Below are 5,612 nucleotides of genomic sequence, written 5' to 3' on the forward strand. Positions count from 1 at the left end.
ATGTATTTACACTTGGGAATTAATGTTTCAAAATTGTTAACCCTTATTTGGCCGTAAAGAAATGTCTTTTTTCTTCTCTATGGGTAGAAATATCAAACATGAACCCCCCAAAAGAAGAGGAAATTGAATATCATGAGGAGAATATAAAACAAGATGAACCCAAGTAAGGATTAGATAGGGGTGAAGTGCATGATGAGGGAGGTAGTTCTTTCTGTGGGAGCATGCGCGGTCTCTACTTGGGACTTTACAGCAGGAAAGGGCCCAGTTCATCACCATGAGTGTAAGAGAATGACACAGAAGAACATTTTCTCTCAAAAAAGGTTTTCTGAGGCAGGCACCAGGATGATGAGGGAATCCTCCTGAACAAGGGCTTCCCACTGTGCCTCAGGGTCAGAGGCTGACTGGGAGAAACTTACCATGTTCATACAGGATGCCATCTTTAACTGCTCTACAGCTTTCCTGGCCTGGGAGAGGCAGGCAGTGCTGTTATTAGATATGCCTTACTTCAGTCTGTGGTTCACCATCGTTGGCAACCTCAGAGCAACCTTATCACTGAACAGTCCCATCCCAGGATGGGTAACAAGCCCTGTAGAAGCTAATGGAGTGCCCAAACTAGTTTTCTGTTTGTTTGTTTGGGTTTTTTTGCTTTTTTTGTTTTTGTTTTTTAATCATCATTATGTCCACAGCTTATGATTTCAGAAACATGCAAAATGACACTTTAAAAATCACTTCAATATTCAAAGGTTTCTCTCTAGTTTTTTGTTTGTTTGTTTGTTTGTTTGTTTTTAATTAAACCGAGAGGCTCATGGTTAAAGGGTAGTGAAAATACAAAAACAGGATTAAGAAAAACCTAACAGTTATATTTCTTCTGAAAAAAATATTTCATTGAAGGATGATATATGATAAAATCTGCATAATTTCTGAAATGCGAAAAACTCACAGGTTAGGACCCATCTTCTTTTCAATTCTATAATCAGCTCTTTGAGACATAAGAGATTGTGACATTCTTTCAAAGATTGTGAGGAGGCTGTTATCTTATTTTCTATTCCATAATTCATAACAAATCACATCTATTATGAGAAGCTGCTTACTGCATGTGGCCTCTTCCTTTTTTCACCCTCTTTACTCTATTAATCAGGGAAGATGTGCCCTGCCAGAGCATCACAGAAGAAACCAAAGCCAGAAGCACAGGATTTCTAAACTTGATTAGTTTCTGCAATTTATATTTCATCACACACATACTGTCTTTAAATAGTTTGAGGACCGTGCATGTTTGAAATGAAATTTGCACATTTAACAACTGAAGAAGATCATTCAATTTTTAAAGACATAATTCAGTCCTAATGAAGGATAGCAAGCAGATCAAGTCACTCCCTTCGTTCAGCCTTTTTCATCTTTTCAAATTGACCCATTGTTAACAGGATCCTACAAAGAAAATTACTTAACATCCAGCCAAAAGAAAATCAAGAGAATTGCTTTGATTTTCACTGAGATTTTGCTTTGAACACTTTGTTTCACAAATTGTTACAATATGAGTATTAGACAAACTAAAGATAAATAAATTTGGCTATGAGGTACTATTCTTTGAATCATTCTTTCATCATCTATCCTTAAATATTGATTGTGTCTTATGAAAAAAGCTCTTATCATAACCATGAAAGCCGAATACCTTTCACAAAGTTTTATAAATAAGCACTTGAAACTAAAATGTTATGTAATATAGAATACAAAGTATTTTACAGAGAGATAACCTTGCATATGAATCCTGTAGTATAAACAGTCCAATCCTGCACTTCCCAAGACTTAAAGAGTCACAAAATCATAATTTTTACAAAGTCTTTATGAGTATATTTTTCCCTCTTGATATATAGTGTCCCTTTAAAAGTCTTCTGCAGTGCTGGCTAAATAGTCATGAATAGATTTGGTTTATAATTATCATGATATGTCCTTATTTTTTTCATTCAAAATTAAGGAAAGTTTTGCCAGAAATTGTCTTAGTATGCTTTTCACTCTTATACTTTGAACTATTTTGTTTCTGGCTTTTGGAGCTGTTAGCATCACTGATAAGAGATTCACTACTACTGTCATGTGTTTCCCTTGATAGGTGAACTGGTGTTATCTTCTTATAGTGCTTAATATTGTGTTCTTTGCTTAATAGTTTTGAAATATTTATTTTTATTTTTAATCATGCGTATGACTCTGTATCTGTGATTTGGGTCTAGGAACATGAGTGCATTTGCCTGCAGAGGCCAGAACAAGGTTTGGAATTTTCTGGACCTGTGGTAACTGCATTGGATGGGCTCTATAACTTGAGCTTTCAATGTCATTTTTCTTTTTCGTATTCTGTAAATTCTTTGATTTGTTTTCTTGATAATAACCAAGGTTTCTTAGAAATTGTAGTAACCATTTTTTTTCCTTTGTTGATGTTTGAAAGTAGCTCTTCCATGAGCTTCGGCCCTAACTGTTGCTATTTTTTCTTCTTAGTCAAATCTTTTGGGCAATGCTTTCTCCTGTTTGTTTTTGTTTGTTGTATGTGTGATGGATGGATGCATGTGGAAGCCAAGGATGAAGTCAGAATGCCGTTCTGTCACTCTTCCTCAGCTTACAGTTTTTTGTTTTCTTTTTAACATAGGGGCTTCCCCTGAACTTAAGTACTTTGGAGAGACTGGCTGGCCATTGAGCTTCTGTGATTCTCTTGGCCCTGCTCCTCAGCTCTGTGTTTTCAGACCATGCCTCTTCATCTGGTCTCTACTAGGGGTGAGTTGAAGGAGATGTACTGCCTTGATTTTTCACATTCCTTACCTCTGAGTTCTCATTTGCATTTCTGCAGATTCAGTAAGTCTGCTAGTTTGATCTGTGGATCTTAATGTTGGGCAGCCTTCTAACTTCAGAGAACAATGGCTAAAGCCAATATAGAGAAAACAACATCACAATACACAGACACAGACATTCTCTTACAATCATGACCTTACTGCCAATAACCTTTAAACAGAAATTCACAACTAAGATACAGAATGCTCTAAAGTGAAAAATCTTTTAGAGTGAATGTAGAAATAGTGAAATACAGGAAAACAGAAAAACAAAACCAAAAAACAACAAACAAACCTTCCAAACCAGAAGAGTCGCAAATGTAAATGGAAGGAGGAGAAAGGAGTGCATGATGTAATAAAGGGAAAGAAAGAAGTGCAAGAAGTTAGAAAGAATAAAAGAAAACATTTGCCAATTGTAAGAAAATTTGTAGCCAAAATTAAATAAATGTAAGAAGCAAAACACATAGATTAAAGATGATTTTTAAAATAATCAATTAGGTAAAGACAAAACACCGATAAAAGTACAGTAAAAAGAAAAATATCAAGGGAATGAAAGGGGCCCAAGGTTAAAAGAAAGGAACTTTAAGACATATTACTCAGTAATGAAAAAGAAACAGAGAAAAAATTAGGTAAACATATAATGAGTGATAAAACAATAAATGACAGATACCATATACCAAAGTTAAATCAGGATCAGATTAAAAATCTAACAGTCCCATTTCCCCTAAGGAAATAGAAGCAGTCATTAATAGTCTCCCAACCAAAAAAAGTCCAGGACCAGATGGGTTTAGTGCAGAGTTCTATCAGACCTTCAAAGAAGACCTAATTCCAACTCTCCTTAAACTAATCCACAAAATAGAAACAGAAGGTACTCTACCCAATTTTTCTATGGAGCCACAACTACTCTGATACCTAAACCACACAAAGATCCAACAAAGAAAGAGAACTTCAGACAAATTTCCCATATGAATATCAATGCAAAAATATTCAATAAAATCCTCGCAAACGAATCCAAGAAGACATCAAAGCGATCATCCATCATGACCATGTAGGCTTCATCCCAGGGATGCAGGGATGGTTTAATATACAGAAATTCATCAATGTAATCCACTATATAAAGAAACTCAAAGACAAAAATCACATGATCACCTTGTTAGATGCTGAGAATGCATTTGACAAAATCCCATACACCTTCATGATAAAAGTCTTGGAAAGATCAGGAATTCAAGGCCCATACCTAAACATATTGAAAGCAATCTACAGCAAACCAGTAGCCAACATCAAAGTAAATGGAGAGAACTGGAGGCAATCCCACTAAAATCAGGGACTAGTCAAGGTTGCCCACTTTCTCCCTTCCTATTCAATATTGCACTTGAATTCCTAGCCAGAGCAATTCGACAACAAAAGGAGATCAAGGGGATACAAATTGGAAAGGAAGAAGTCAAAATATCATTATTTGCAGATGATATGATAGTATGTATAAGTGACCCTAAAAATTCCACCAGAGATCTCCTAAACCATAAACAGCTTCAGTGCAGTAACTGGATATAAAATTAAATCACACAAATCAGTGGTCTTTCTCTACACAAAGAATAAACAGGCTGAGAAAGAAATTAGGGAAACAATAGTCACAAAAAATATAAAAATACCTTGGTGTAACTCTAAGTAAGGAAGTGAAAGATCTGTATGACAAGAACTTCAAGACTCTGAAGAAAGAAAATAAAGAAGCTCTCAGAAGATGGAAAGATCTCCCATGCTCATGGATTGGCAGGATTAGTATAGTAAAAATGTTATCCTGCCGAAAGCAATCTACAGATTCAATGCAATACCTATCAAAATTCCAACTCAATTTTAAACTGAGTTAGAAAGGGCAATTTGCAAATTCATCTGGAATAATAAAAAACCTAGGATAGCAAAAACTATTCTCAATAATAAAAGAATCTCTGGGGGAATCACCATGCCTGATCTCAAGCTGTACTACAGAGCAATTGTGATAAAAACTGTATGGTACTAGTACAGTAACAAACAGGTTGATCAATGGAACAGATTTGAAGACCCAGAAATGAACCCACACACCTATGGTCACTTGATCTTTGACAAAGGAGCTAAAACCATCCAGTGTAAAAAAGACAGCATTTTCAACAAATGGTGATGGCACAACTGGCAGTTATTGTGTAGATTAATACAAATTGATCTATTCTTATCTCCTTGTACAAAGCTCAAGTCTAAGTGGATCAAAGGACTCCACATAAAACAAGAGACACTGAAATATATATAGGAGAAAGTGGGGAAAGACTCGAAGAAATGGGCACAGGGGAAAAATTCCTTAACAGAACAGCAATGACCTGTGCTATAAGATCAAGAATTGACAAATGGGACCTCATAAAATTGTAATACTTCTGTAGGGCAAAAGATACAGTCAATAAGAGAAAAAGGCCACCAACAGATTGGCAAAGAATTTTTACCAATCTGAAATCTGATTGGGGACTAATATCTAATATATACAAAGAGCTCAAGAAGCTGAATTCCACAAATTCAAATAACCTCATTAAAAATGGGGTACAGAGCTAAACAAAGAATTCTCAACTGAGGAATACCGAAGGGCTGAGAAGCATTGAAAAAATGTTCAACATCCTTAATCATCAGGGAAATGCAAATCAAAACAACCCTGAGATTTCACCTCACACCAGTCAGAATGGCTAGGATCAAAAATTCACGTGAGAGAAGATGCTGGTGAGGATGTGGAGAAAGAGGAACACTCCTCCATTGCTGGTGGGTTTTCAAGCTTGTACAACCACTCTG

At 35.8% G+C, this 5,612-nt stretch overlaps 1 pseudogene; it reads right to left on the reverse strand.

Annotated features, from left to right (window-relative positions):
* Nucleotides 1-269: 269 nt before the first annotated feature.
* Nucleotides 270-524, reverse strand: LOC110325754 (annotated as a pseudogene).
* Between the last annotated feature and the right edge of the window lie 5,088 nt (nt 525-5,612).

This window comes from Mus pahari, chromosome 8 (assembly GCF_900095145.1).
Source record: "Mus pahari chromosome 8, PAHARI_EIJ_v1.1, whole genome shotgun sequence".
Taxonomy (NCBI): Eukaryota; Metazoa; Chordata; class Mammalia; order Rodentia; family Muridae; genus Mus; species Mus pahari.